The following is a 15,023-nucleotide window of genomic DNA, read 5'->3' as shown; positions in this document are numbered from 1 at the left end:
ATATGGCATCGATTTTAGGAACCGGGAGATGGAAAAAGATTCTTGGTCGGTCCTCCTACTTCAAATTTGGGGCACTGCGCGTGCCACCAGATAGGAGTGGTGTGTTAAGTAGTACTATTCCTATCAGTTTAATCCCTGTTATGTGCCTTTTTTTTTGTTTGGTTTTTGAAGCCACAGTGCAGCACCAGAGGCCAGAAAAATTAGGCATGTACACATGCCTGAAAAATTAGGTATTGTTGCAGCCGCTGCTGTAGTTTCCCAGGCAGAAAGTGCCCTAAAACATTGTGGGTGAACCCTAGTTGGTGGCGGATAAGTCACGCAAGTCATCCGGCATTCAGAGATCAAATAAAGCAGCGTGTGGACCAGCTCATCTCATCAGGCCTTTTTTAGTCAAATGTATCGCCCACTGTCAGTCCCTTTGGGATCCATCCCTTATTCATCTTAATAAAGGTGAGGTAATATAGACTTTTTTGACCTAGGCGACTTCTCTTCTCAGGGACAATACCTCCTGCTGCACTGAAGGTCCTTTCTGATAGGACACTTGAAGCGGGGCAGGCCAGAAGTTCTATCGCAAATTGGGATAGCTCAGGCAACATGTCAAGCCTGCACACCCAGTAGTCAAGGGGTTCATCGCTCCTCAGAGTGTCGATATCTGCAGTTAAGGCGAGGTAGTCTGCTACCTGTCGGTCGAGTCGTTTTCTGAGGGTGGACCACAAAGGGCTTTGGCGATGCATAGGACTTAAAAAGCTCTGCATGTCCTCCATCAACAACACGTCTGTAAAGCGTCCTGTCCTTGCCGGCGTGGTGGTGGGAGGAGGAGGATTACTTTCACCTCTTCCCATGTTAGATTCCCGTTGTGCTGTGAAATCACCCTTATACGCTGTGTGAAGCATACTTTTCAATTTATTTTGGAACTGCTGCATCTTTTCTGATTTGCGGTAATTCGGTAACATTTCAGGCACTTTATGCTTATACTGGGGGTCTAGCAGCGTGGACACCCAGTACAGGTCATTCTCCTTCAGCCTTTTTATACGAGGGTCCCTCAACAGGCACAACAGCATGAAAGACCCCATTTGCACAAGGTTGGATGCCGAGCTACTCATGTCCCATTCCTCGTCCTCAGTGATCTCACTGAAGGTATCTTCTTCCCCCAAGCCATGTGCAACACCACGGGTACCAGATAGGTGACAACGAGCACCCTGGGATGCCTGTTGTGGTTGGTCTTCCTCCTCCTCCTCAAAGCCACATTCCTCCTCTGACTCCTCTTCCTCACAATCCTCTTCCAGCGTTGCCGCAGGTCCAGCAAGCAATGCTGATAAGGCTGTTTCTGGTGGTGATGGTGACCACAACTCTTCCTTTTCCTCTTCACACTCATCTACGGCCTGATCCAGCACTCTTCGCAGGGCACGCTCCAGGAAGAAAACAAATGGTATGATGTCGCTGATGGTGCCTTCGGTGCGACTGACTAGACACATGTGTCAACTTGCCCAAATTCAATGCCCCCACCAAATTTCTTCCGTTGCCACTAACCACTTTGCCGATCTCCAGACAGGAGTGCTGGTCCTGTGTGACTCTTTGCTTTCAGGCAAGTCAACCCCAAGACGGCGTGACACTGCCGTATCCGGGATGTGGAATAGTACCTGGGGAGCTGGGGGATGCCGTTGATGTGGAGCAAGACGCAGCAGCAGAAGAGGACTCAGCTGAGGAAGTTATGGAAGAGGATGGAGTAGGAGGAGTAGAGGAGGTGGCAGCAGGCCTGCCTGCAAGTCGTGGCAGTGTCACCAACTCCTCTGCAGAGCCACGCATTCCATGCTTGGCAGCCGTCAGCAGGTTTACCCAATGCGCAGTGTAGGTGATATACCTGACCTGACCATGCTTTGCAGACCAGGTATCAGTGGTCAGATGGACCCTTGCCCCAACACTGTGCGCCAGACATGCCATTACTTCCTTTTGCACAATCGAGTACAGGTTGGGGATTGCCTTTTGTGCAAAGAAATTTCGGCCGGGTACCTTCCACTGCGGTGTCCCAATAGCTACAAATTTTTTGAATGCCTCAGACTCCACCAGCTTGTATGGTAAAAGCTGGCAGGCTAAGAGTTCAGTCAAGCCAGCTGTCAGATGCTGGGCAAGGGGGTGACTTTGTGACATTGGGTTCTTACGCTCAGACATGTCCTTGACAGACACCTGACTGTGGGCAGATGAGCAGGAACTGCTCAAGGAGAGACACGGAGTGGCGGATGGTTGAGAGGGGGCAAGGAGCACAGCAGTGGTTGATGTGGCTGAAAATGCTGGACCAAGAGGAGGATGGCGGCTTTGAGTTTGTGTGCTGCTTGTACTCATGTGTTGATCCCATAGGCATTTGTGATGTGCAATCATGTGCCTTCGCAAAGCAGTTGTACCTAGGTGGGTGTTGGACTTCCCACGACTCTGTTTCTTTTGGCATAGGTTGCAAATGGCATCGCTGTTGTCAGAGGCAGACACACAAACAAAATGCCACACTGCTGAGCTCTGCGATGATGGCATTCTGGTGGTGGCAACAGCATGCGTTGATTGGCGTGCTGTCTGGCTAACCCCTGGGTGCCGATGCATGTGGTCTGACTGTGCCACTAGCTCCTTGCGATGACCTCCCCCTCCTTCCAACTCGTCTCCTCCTCCTCTCTGTCTCCCCATTTGAACTTTCCCCCTCTTCTTCTTCTCTTCTAGCGGGCACCCACGTGACATCCATGGACGCATCGTCATCATCAACCGCTTCACTTGTATGGACCAGGAGGAGGATGGCGGCTTTGAGTTTGTGTGCTGCTTGTACTCATGTGTTGATCCCATAGGCGTTTGTGATGTGCGATCATGTGCCTTCGCAAAGCAGTTGTACCTAGGTGGGTGTTGGACTTCCCACGACTCTGTTTCTTTTGGCACAAGTTGCAAATGGCATCGCTGTTGTCAGAGGCAGACACACAAAAAAAATGCCACACTGCTGAGCTCTGCGATGATGGCATTCTGGTGGTGGCAACAGCATGCGTTGATTGGCGTGCTATTTGACTGACCCCTGGGTGCCGATGCATGTGGTCTGACTGTGCCACTAGCTCCATGCGACGACCTCCCCCTCCTTCCAACTCGTCTCCTCCTCCTCTCTGTCTCCCCATTTGAACTTTCCCCCTCTTCTTCTTCTCTTCTAGTGGGCACCCACGTGACATCCACGGATGCATCATCATCATCAACCGCTTCACTTGTATCTGACAAGTCAACAAAGGAAGCAGCAGTGGGTACAACATCATCATCATCATACCGTACGTCCATGTGTGTAATGCTGCCTGACTGAGACATATCCCTGTTATCTACATCCTCTGGCAATAATGGTTGCGCATCACTATCACTCATTTCTTCCAACTGATGTGTAAATAACTCCTCTGACAGATCAAGTGAAGTGGCTGTGGTGCTAGTGTTGGTGGTGGCGGCAGACGGGCGAGTGGTAACTTGAGAGGTGCCCGAAGATAAGTTGGAGGAGGAAGGTGAGTCAAGGTTCCGAGCGGAAGCTGTAGAAGATTGGGTGTCCTGTGTTAGCCAGTCAACTATGTCCTCAGAAATGTTCGAGTTCGGGGTACGTGGCCTCTGAACACTGGGCATTATTCTAGGGCCAAAGGGAATCACAGCATCACGAACACGACGGACCCTGCGGGGTGGCCTGGCTCTGCCTGTCATTTTTTTTCCGATTAGTGGTGCTATGCGTGCAAGCTACTGTGACAACAGATATGAGTGACACTGTGAACTGGCAGAAGTTGGCAGAGTAGACGCTGTAGGCCTGACACACACGCTTGCAGACAACTAACTGCTATTCAATCTATTACAGTCAAAATTGTATTTTTTTTTTAAATGTACACTACTGTTACACCAGATATGAGTTGCACTGGTGTGACACTGTGCCCTGGCAGGCAGGCTTTGAAACGCACACGTGTGAAGGGACCTGACTGCTATTATTTAACACAGTCAAAAAAGTGTTGTTTTTTTTAAAATCTACACTAATGTTACACCAGATATGAGTTGCACTGGGGTGACACTGTGTCCTGGCAGGCAGGCACTGAAACACATACGTGTGAAGGAAACTGACTGCTATTATTTAACACAGTCAAAAAAGTGTTGGTTTTTTTAAATCTACACTACTGTTACACCAGATATGAGTTGCACTGGGGTGACACTGTGCCCTGGCAGGCAGGCACTTAAAACGCACACGTGTGAAGGAAACTGACTGCTATTATTTAACACATTCAAAAAAGTGTTGTTGTTTTTTTAAATCTACACTACTGTTACACCACATATGAGTTGCACTGGGGTGACACTGTGCCCTGGCAGGCAGGCACTTAAACGCACACGTGTGAAGGAAACTGACTGCTATTATTTAACACAGTCAAACAAGTGTTGTTGTTTTTTTTAAATCTACACTACTGTTACACCACATATGAGTTGCACTAGGGTGACACTGTGCCATGGCAGGCAGGCAGGCACTTAAACGCACACGTGTGAAGGAAACTGACTGCTATTATTTAACACAGTCAAAAAAGTGTTGTTGTTTTTTTAAATCTACACTACTGTTACACCACAAATGAGTTTCACTGGGGTGACACTGTGCCTTGGCAGGCAGGCACTTAAACGCACACGTGTGAAGGAAACTGACTGCTATTATTTAACACAGTCAAAAAGGTGTTGTTTTTTTTAAAATCTACACTACTGTTACACCAGATATGATTTGCACTGGGGTGACACTGTGCCCTGGCAGGCAGGCACTGAAACGCACACGTGAGTGGTGGCACTGGGCAAGTGGGCACAGTATACGCTGTGAGTCTGACACACACGCTGGCAACTGCAATTAGATTACACAGGGAAAAAAAGCAGATGTTCTAGCCCTAAAAAGGGCTTTTTGGGGTGCTGTCCTTATAGCAGAGATCAGATGAGTCCTTCAGGACTGTAGTGGACACTGAATACACTAGCCTAGCCATAGTTTTTCCTATTCAATCAGCAGCAGCTACACTGTCCCTCCTCTCACTAACAATGCAGCTTCCAAATGAATCTAAAATGGATGCTGTCCAGGAGGTAGGAGGGTCTGGGAGGGAGGGTCTGCTGCTGATTGACTGGAATGTGCCTGCTGACTGTGAGGTACAGGGTCAAAGTATTACTAAATGATGACGAATAGGGGGCGGATTGAACATTGCATATGTTAGCCCACCGCGGCGAACGCGAACATGCTATGTTCGCCGGGAACTATTCGCCGGTGAACTATTCGTGACATCACTACACCTTAACAATCACCTGGTCCCATTTTAAGCCCCAAAAACTGCACCAATGGATTCAGACTGCATTGCCATCAAAACCCAGCTGACTCCCCCCGTCCTTAGTAATTGCCGCTCGCCTGGCCCAATAAATGTATGAATGGCCGATAATCCAACATTCCTTGGGACCTAGCAAAGGGGAACAGAAACAAAACTACAGGATCAATTCACTTCTAACATAAGATTTAAAATTGCTAGAAGCTCACCTCCCAATTCTTTTAATCCTTGCGTCCGACATACCCAACATTCTTGCTTCTGTGGCAGCCCCAATTCAGAAAGAGTGAGAAATGAAGTCAAGGTGCGGGAGCCCCAAAAACACTAACACCTTCCTAAATACTGGTACAAATTGGAAATGAGTGTCCGCATTCCAATGGTCAAGCAAGTTGCCACCACCTATTGGCCACACTTGCAGGAGGGCTGCCACCACCTCAACTGGGCAACATGCCCCCCCTATTGCCTTAAAACTAATAGCTCTCCAATCCCCCCAGATCGGTCTTAGACCGCCGTAGCCAGAGGTAAAGCTCCCGCCCCTGGATCCACACATCACCCCGCTGGATCCCCCCCCATCCCTCTTAGTCACCCCCACCACCTCCGATACTCTAAAGGCAGCAAAAAAGGTTATAACGTAAGCCACTCAGAAAAGCACCACCTCATACTCATTAGAGCACACTGAGGCCAACGTTTCTACTATCCTTTGCAACAATGAGAAAACGACTGGTCTCCTGGAGTCCGGCACTCTTCCTCCCCTACATAAACCCCTGGCCACCATTTGAACCACAAAGGATTTTGTGACATCTTCCCAACCTAAACATTGACACAAGAAAGCAATAGCCGCCAGTCTGCTCATCACCATCAGACCACCAGATGGACATTCCAGATTTAAATCATGATATAAAACAAATACTTCATTACAATCTGTTTCACTCTCAGTATAATATTTTAAAGATTAATTTAATTGAAACAAAAATATACAGTATAGCTCTATTTAAACACACATCAAAGGAAAAAAGCTTTAGGTGTTTAAAAGCCACACACACAACAGCAGTAACATATACATTGGATCCACAGTGAGGTATGTCAAAATCTAGCTGCAGATAAGAGAAAATCTTTGAGTGGTATAAATAGAGACTGGTAAATGGAGTTAGACCACTGGTCTGAATCAAACCTGTCCTCAGGCCTCCACAACAGGCCAGATTTTAAGGATATCTGAACTGGAACACAAGTAATATAATTATCTGTTTAGTAAATATGCGGCTAGATTACTAGTTGTGCGTTAGCCTTAAAAAGCAGCGTTGAGAGGTCCCAATGCTGCTTTTTAACGCCCGCTGGTATTACGAGTCTTGCAGGTACAGGTGTACCGCTCACTTTTTTCGCTAGACTCGAAAATACCGCAAATCCACTTACGTCAATTGCGTATCCTATTTTTTTGATGGGACTTGCATAACGCCGGTATTAAGAGTCTGACAAAAAGTGAGCGGTTCACCCTCTCCTGTCAAGACTGGTACCGCATTTAAAAGTCAGTAGTTAAGAGTTTTATGGTCTAACGCCGTAGTATAAAACTCTTAACTAAAGTGCTAAAAAGTACACTAACACCCATAAACTACCTATTAACCCCTAAACCGAGCCCCCCCCCCCCCACATCACAAACACTATAATAAATATTTTAACCCCTAATTTGCCGAACCGGACTTCACCGCCACTATAATAAATATATTAACCCCTAAACCGCCGCACTCCCGCATCGCAAACATTAGTTAAATTTTATCAACCCCTAACATCGCCGCCACCTATCTACATGTATTAACCCCTAATCTGCCGCCCCCAACGTTGCCACCACTATATTAAAGTTCTTAACCCCTAAACCTAAGTCTAACCCTAAACCTAACTGAAATATAATTTTAATAAATCTAAATAAAATTACTATCATTAACTAAATTATTCCTATTTAAAACTAAATACTTACCTGTAAAATAAACCCTAAGGCCTAGATTTGGAGTTTGGCGGTAGATGGGCTGTTAACGCTCCGCAGGCTTTTTTCTGGCCGCACCATAAATTTAACTCTGGTATCGAGAGTTCAAACAAATGCTGCGTTAGGCTCCAAAAAAGGAGCGTAGAGCATTTTTACCGCAAATGCAACTCTCGATACCAGAGTTGCTTACGGACGCGGCCAGCCTCAAAAACGTGCTCGTGCACGATATCCCCATAGGAAACAATGGGGCTGTTTGAGCTGAAAAAAAACCTAACACCTGCAAAAAAGCAGCGTTCAGCTCCTAACGCAGCCCCATTGTTTCCTATGGGGAAACACTTCCTACGTCTGCACCTAACACTCTAACATGTACCCCGAGTCTAAACACCCCTAACCTTACACTTATTAACCCCTAATCTGCTGCTCCCGCTATCGCTGACCCCTGCATATTATTTTTAACCCCTAATCTGCCGCTCCGTAAACCGCCGCAACCTACGTTATCCCTATGTACCCCTAATCTGCTGCCCTAACATCGCCGACCCCTATATTATATTTATTAACCCCTAATCTGCCCCCCACAACGTCGCCGACACCTGCCTACACTTATTAACCCCTAATCTGCCGAGCGGACCGCACCGCTACTATAATAAAGTTATTAACCCCTAACCCGCCTCACTAACCCTATCATAAATAGTATTAACCCCTAATCTGCCCTCCCTAACATCGCCGACACCTAACTTCAATTATTAACCCCTAATCTGACGACCGGAGCTCATCGCTACTATAATAAATGGATTAACCCCTAAAGCTAAGTCTAACCCTAACACTAACACCCCCCTAACTTAAATATAATTTACATCTAACGAAATTAATTAACTCTTATTAAATAACTTATTCCTATTTAAAGCTAAATACTTACCTGTAAAATAAATCCTAATATAGCTACAATATAAATTATAATTATATTATAGCTATTTTAGGATTAATATTTATTTTACAGGCAACTTTGTAATTATTTTAACCAGGTACAATAGCTATTAAATAGTTAAGAACTATTTAATAGTTACCTAGTTAAAATAATAACAAATTTACCTGTAAAATAAATCCTAACCTAAGATATAATTAAACCTAACACTACCTTATCAATAAATTAATTAAATAAACTACCTACAATTACCTACAATTAACCTAACACTACGCTATCAATAAATTAATTAAACACAATTCCTACAAATAAATACAATTAAATAAACTAGCTAAAGTACAAAAAATAAAAAAGAACTAAGTTACCAAAAATAATAAAATATTTACAAACATCAGAAAATTATTACAACAATTTTAAACTAATTACACCTACTCTAAGCCCCCTAATAAAATAACAAAGACCCCCAAAATAAAAAATTCCCTACCCTATTCTAAATTAAAAAAGTTAAAAGCTCTTTTACCTTACCAGCCCTGAACAGGGCCCTTTGCGGGGCATGCCCCAAGAATTTCAGCTCTTTTGCCTGTAAAAAAAACACATACAATACCCCCCCCCCCAACATTACAACCCCCCACCCACATACCCCTAATCTAACCCAAACCCCCCTTAAATAAACCTAACACTAAGCCCCTGAAGATCTTCCTACCTTGTCTTCACCATCCAGGTATCACCGATCCGTCCTGGCTCCAACATCTTCATCCAACCCAAGCGGGGGTTGGCGATCCATCATCCGGTGGCTGAAGAGGTCCAGAAGAGGCTCCAAAGTCTTCCTCCTATCCGGCAAGAAGAGGACATCCGGACCGGCAAACATCTTCTCCAAGCGGCATCTTCGATCTTCTTGCATCCGGTGCGGAGCGGGTCCATCTTGAAGCAGGCGACGCGGATCCATCCTCTTCTTCCGTTGTCTCCCGACGAATGACAGTTCCTTTAAGGGACGTCATCCAAGATGGCGTCCCTTGAATTCCGATTGGCTGATAGGATTCTATCCGCCAATCGGAATTAAGGTAGGAATATTCTGATTGGCTGATGGAATCAGCCAATCAGAATCAAGTTCAATCCGATTGGCTGATCCAATCAGCCAATCAGATTGAGCTCGCATTCTATTGGCTGTTCCGATCAGCCAATAGAATGCGAGCTCAATCTGATTGGCTGATTGGATCAGCCAATAGGATTGAACTTGATTCTGATTGGCTGATTCCATCAGCCAATCAGAATATTCCTACCTTAATTCCGATTGGCTGATAGAATCCTATCAGCCAATCGGAATTCAAGGGACGCCATCTTGGATGACGTCCCTTAAAGGAACCGTCATTCGTCGGGAGACAACGGAAGAAGAGGATGGATCCGCGTCGCCTGCTTCAAGATGGACCCGCTCCGCAAGAAGATCGAAGATGCCGCTTGGAGAAGATGTTTGCCGGTCCGGATGTCCTCTTCTTGCCGGATAGGAGGAAGACTTTGGAGCCTCTTCTGGACCTCTTCAGCAACCGGATGATGGATCGCCAACCCCCGCTTGGGTTGGATGAAGATGTTGGAGCCAGGACGGATCGGTGATACCTGGATGGTGAAGACAAGGTAGGAAGATCTTCAGGGGCTTAGTGTTAGGTTTATTTAAGGGGGGTATGGGTTAGATTAGGGGTATGTGGGTGGTGGGTTGTAATGTTGGGGGGGGGTATTGTATGTGTTTTTTTTACAGGCAAAAGAGCTGAAATTCTTGGGGCATGCCCCGCAAAGGGCCCTGTTCAGGGCTGGTAAGGTAAAAGAGCTTTTAACTTTTTTAATTTAGAATAGGGTAGGGAATTTTTTATTTTGGGGGTCTTTGTTATTTTATTAGGGGGCTTAGAGTAGGTGTAATAAGTTTAAAATTGTTGTAATAATTTTCTGGAGTTTGTAAATATTTTTTTATTTTTTGTAACTTAGTTCTTTTTTATTTTTTGTACTTTAGCTAGTTTATTTAATTGTATTTATTTGTAGGAATTGTGTTTAATTAATGTATTGATAGTGTAGTGTTAGGTTAATTGTAGGTAATTGTAGGTAGTTTATTTAATTAATTTATTGATAGGGTAGTGTTAGGTTTAATTATATCTTAGGTTAGGATTTATTTTACAGGTAAATTTGTTATTATTTTAACTAGGTACCTATTAAATAGTTCTTAACTATTTAATAGCTATTGTACCTGGTTAAAATAATTACAAAGTTGCCTGTAAAATAAATATTAATCCTAAAATAGCTATAATATAATTATAATTTATATTGTAGCTATATTAGGATTTATTTTACAGGTAAGTATTTAGCTTTAAATAGGAATAAGTTATTTAATAAGAGTTAATTAATTTCGTTAGATGTAAATTATATTTAAGTTAGGGGGGTGTTAGTGTTAGGGTTAGACTTAGCTTTAGGGGTTAATCCATTTATTATAGTAGCGATGAGCTCCGGTCGTCAGATTAGGGGTTAATAATTGAAGGTAGGTGTCGGCGATGTTAGGGAGGGCAGATTAGGGGTTAATACTATTTATGATAGGGTTAGTGAGGCGGATTAGGGGTTAATAACTTTATTATAGTAGCGCTCAGGTCCGCTCGGCAGATTAGGGGTTAATAAGTGTAGGCAGGTGTCGGCGACGTTGAGGGGGGCAGATTAGGGGTTAATAAATATAATATAGGGGTCGGCGGTGTTAGGGGCAGCAGATTAGGGGTACATAAGGATAACGTAGGTGGCGGCGCTTTGCGGTCGGGAGATTAGGGGTTAATTATTGTAAGTAGCTGGCGGCGACGTTGTGGGGGGCAGGTTAGGGGTTAATAAATGTAATACAGGGGTCGGCGGGGTTAGGGGCAGCAGATTAGGGGTACATAAGTATAACGTAGGTGGCGGTCGGCAGATTAGGGGTTAAAACATTTAAATCGAGTGTCGGCGATGTGGGAGGACCTCGGTTTAGGGGTACATAGGTAGTTTATGGGTGTTAGTGTACTTTAGGGTACAGTAGTTAAGAGCTTTATGAACCGGCGTTAGCCCAGAAAGCTCTTAACTCCTGCTATTTTCCGGCGGCTGGAGTTTTGTCGTTAGAGCTCTAACGCTCACTTCAGAAACGACTCTAAATACCGGCGTTAGAAAGATCCCATTGAAAAGATAGGATACGCAATTGACGTAAGGGGATCTGCGGTATGGAAAAGTCGCGGCTGAAAAGTGAGCGTTAGACCCTTTAATCACTGACTCCAAATACCGGCGGTAGCCTAAAACCAGCGTTAGGAGCCTCTAACGCTGGTTTTCACGGCTAACGCCAAACTCCAAATCTAGGCCTAAGATAGCTACAATATAACTAATAGTTACATTGTATCTATCTTAGGGTTTATTTTTATTTTACAGGCAACTTTTTATTTATTTTAATTATGTACAATAGTTATTAAATAGTTATTAACTATTTAATAACTATCTAGTTAAAATAAAGACAAATTTACCTGTAAAATAAAACCTAACCTATGTTACAATTACACCTAACACTACACTATAATTAAATTAATTACCTAAACTAAATACAATTAATTACAATTTAAATAAATTATCTAAAGTACGAATGAAAAACACTAAATTACAGAAAAATAATAAAATAATTACAAGAATTTTAAACTAATTACACCTACTCTAATCCCCCTAACAAAATAAAAAAGCCCCCAAAATAAAAAAAGCCCTACCCTACACTAAATTACAAAAAGCCCTTAAAAGGGCCTTTTGCGGGGCATTGCCCCAAAGTAATCAGCTCTTTTACCTGAAAAAAAAGTACAAATACCCCCCAACATTAAAAACCACCACCCACACAACCAACCCTACTCTAAAACCCACCCAATCCCCCCTTAAAAAACCTAACACTAACCCCTTGAAGATCACCCTACCTTGAGAAGTCTTCACCCAACCGGGCCGAAGTCCTCTACAAAGCCGGAAGAAGTGGTCCTCCAGACGGGCAGAAGTGGTCCTCCAGATGGGCAGAAGTCTTCATCCAGACGGCATTTTCTATCTTCACCCATCCAGCGCGGAGCGGCTCCATCTTCAAGACATCTGATGCGGAGCATCCTCTTCAAACAACGTCCAACTGAAGAATGAAGGTTCCTTTAAATGACGTCATCCAAGATGGCATACCTTCAATTTCCGATTGTCTGATAGAATTCTATCAGCCAATCGCAATTAAGGTAGAAAAAATCCTATTGGCTGATGCAATCAGCCAACAGGATTGAAGTTCAATCCTATTGGCTGATCCAATCAGCCAATAGGATTGAGCTGGCATTCTATTGGCTGATTGGATCAGCCAATAGAATGCAAGCTCAATCCTATTGGCAAATTGCATCACCCAATAGGATTTTTTCTACCATAATTCCGATTGGCTGATAGAATTCTATCAGCCAATCGGAATTGAAGGGACGCCATCTTGGATAATGTCATTTAAAGGAACCTTCATTCTTCAGTTGGATGTCGTTTGAAGAGGATGCTCTGCGTCGTATGTCTTGAAGATGGAGCCGCTCCACACTGGATGGATGAAGATAGAATATGCCGTCTGGATGAAGACTTCTGCCCCTCTGGAGAACCACTTCTGCCCGTCTGGAGGACCACTTCTGTCGGCTTCGTGGAGGACTTCGGCCCAGTTGGGTGAAGACTTCTCAAGGTGATCTTCAAAGGGTTAGTGTTAGTGTAGGGCTGGGTTTGTGGGTGGTGGGTTTTAATGTTGGGGGGATAGTGTACTTTTATTTTAAGGTAAAAGAGCTAATTACTTTGGGGCAATGCCCCGCAAAAGGCCCTTTTAAGGGCTATTTGTAATTTAGTATAGGGTAGGGCTTTTTATTATTTTGGGGTCTTTTTATTTTATTAGGGGGATTAGATTAGGTGTAATTAGTTTAAAAAACTTGTAATTATTTTATTATTTTCTGTAATTTAGTGTTTATTTGTTTTCGTGCTTTAGATAATTTTATTTAATTGTATTTAATTGTAGTTAATTTAGGGAATTAATTTAATTATAGTGTAGCGTTAGGTGTAATTGTAACTTAGGTTAGGTTTTATTTTACAGGGAAATTTATCTTTATTTTAACTAGGTAGCAATTAAATAGTTAATAAATATTTAGTAAATATTCTACCTAGTTAAAATAAATACAAACTTGCCTGTAAAATAAATATAAATCCTAAGCTAGCTACAATGTAACTATTAGTTATATTGCAGCTATCTTAGGGTTTATTTTATAGGTAAGTATTTAGTTTTAAATAGGAATTATTTAGTTAATGATAATTATTTTTATTTAGATTTATTTAAATTATATTTAAGTTAGGGCGAGTTAGGGTTAGGGTTAGACTTAGGTTTAGGGGTTAAGAACTTTATTATAGTGGCGGCGACATTGGGGGCGGCAGATTAGGGGTTAATAAGTGTAGGTAGGTGGTGGCGACATTGGGGGCGGCAGAGTAGGGGTTAATAAATAACATATAGGGTTCGGCAATGTTGGGGGCAGCAGATTAGGTGTTAATACATATAATGTAGGTGGCGGTGGTGTCCGGAGCGGCAGATTAGGGGTTAATAAATATAATGTTGGTGATGTTGGGGGCGGCAGATTAGGGGTTAATAAGTGTAAGATTAGGGGTGTTTAGACTCGGGGTTCATGTTAGGGTGTTAGGTGTAGACATAAATTGTATTTCCCCATAGGAATCAATGGGGCTGCGTTAGGAGCTTTACGCTGCTTTTTTGCAGGTGTTAGGTTTTTTTTCAGCCGGCTCTCCCCCATTGATTCCTATGGGGAAATCGTGCATGAGCACGTTTAGCCAGCTCACCGCTAACGTAAGCAGCGCTGGTATTGAGGTGAGATGTGGAGCAAAATTTTGCTCTCAGTTCACTTTTCTGTGGCTAAAAATAAAAGGTTTGCCAGTACTAAAATAAAAGGTTTTTAAATTGTTTTAATTTTTTTTAGCATATTTACATATGCTGTGGTGTAGCATCCCCCCTTAGCCCCCAACCTCCCTTGTCCCCCCAAACAGCTCTCTAACCCTCCCCATCTGCCTTATTGGCGGCCATCTTGGGTACTGGCAGCTGTCTGCTATTATTTCACAGTCAAAAAAGTGTTGTTTTTTTTAAATGTACACTACTGTTACACCAGATATTAGTGGTGGCACTGGGAAAGTGGGCACAGTATACGCTGTGAGCCTGACACACACGCTGGCAGGCAGGCAACTGCAATTAGATTACACAGGAAAAAAAAAAGCAGACTGATGTTCTAGCCCTAAAAAGGGCTTTTTGGGGTGCTGTCCTTACAGCAGAGATCAGATGAGTCCTTCAGGACTGTAGTGGACACTGAATACACTAGCCTAGCTATCGATTTTATCTATCAGCAGCAGCTACACTGTCACTCCTCTCACTAAGAATGCAGCTTCCAAATTAATCTAAAATGGATACTGTCCAGGAGGTGGGAGGGTCTGGGAGGGAGGGTCTGCTGATTGGCTGTAATGTGTATTCTGACTGTGAGGTACAGGGTCAAAGTTTACTCAATAATGACGAATAGGGGGCGGATCGAACATCGCATATGTTCGCCCGCCGAGGCAAACGCAAACATGCTATGTTCGCCGGGAACTATTCGCCCGGGAACTATTCGCGACATCACTAGACATCACACATCTGCTCATTTATGCACCACAACAACAGGACATTAATAAATAAAGTCTGAAATGTGTATCAGATTTGGGAGTATGTTATTAAGCTTTTCAATATTGAAAAAAATATTGAATATCACATTCAAAATAC

This window comes from Bombina bombina, chromosome 1, assembly GCF_027579735.1.
Source record: "Bombina bombina isolate aBomBom1 chromosome 1, aBomBom1.pri, whole genome shotgun sequence".
Classification (NCBI taxonomy): Eukaryota; Metazoa; Chordata; class Amphibia; order Anura; family Bombinatoridae; genus Bombina; species Bombina bombina.
The sequence above is the reverse complement of the archived record's forward strand: the minus strand, read 5'-3'. Positions refer to the sequence as shown.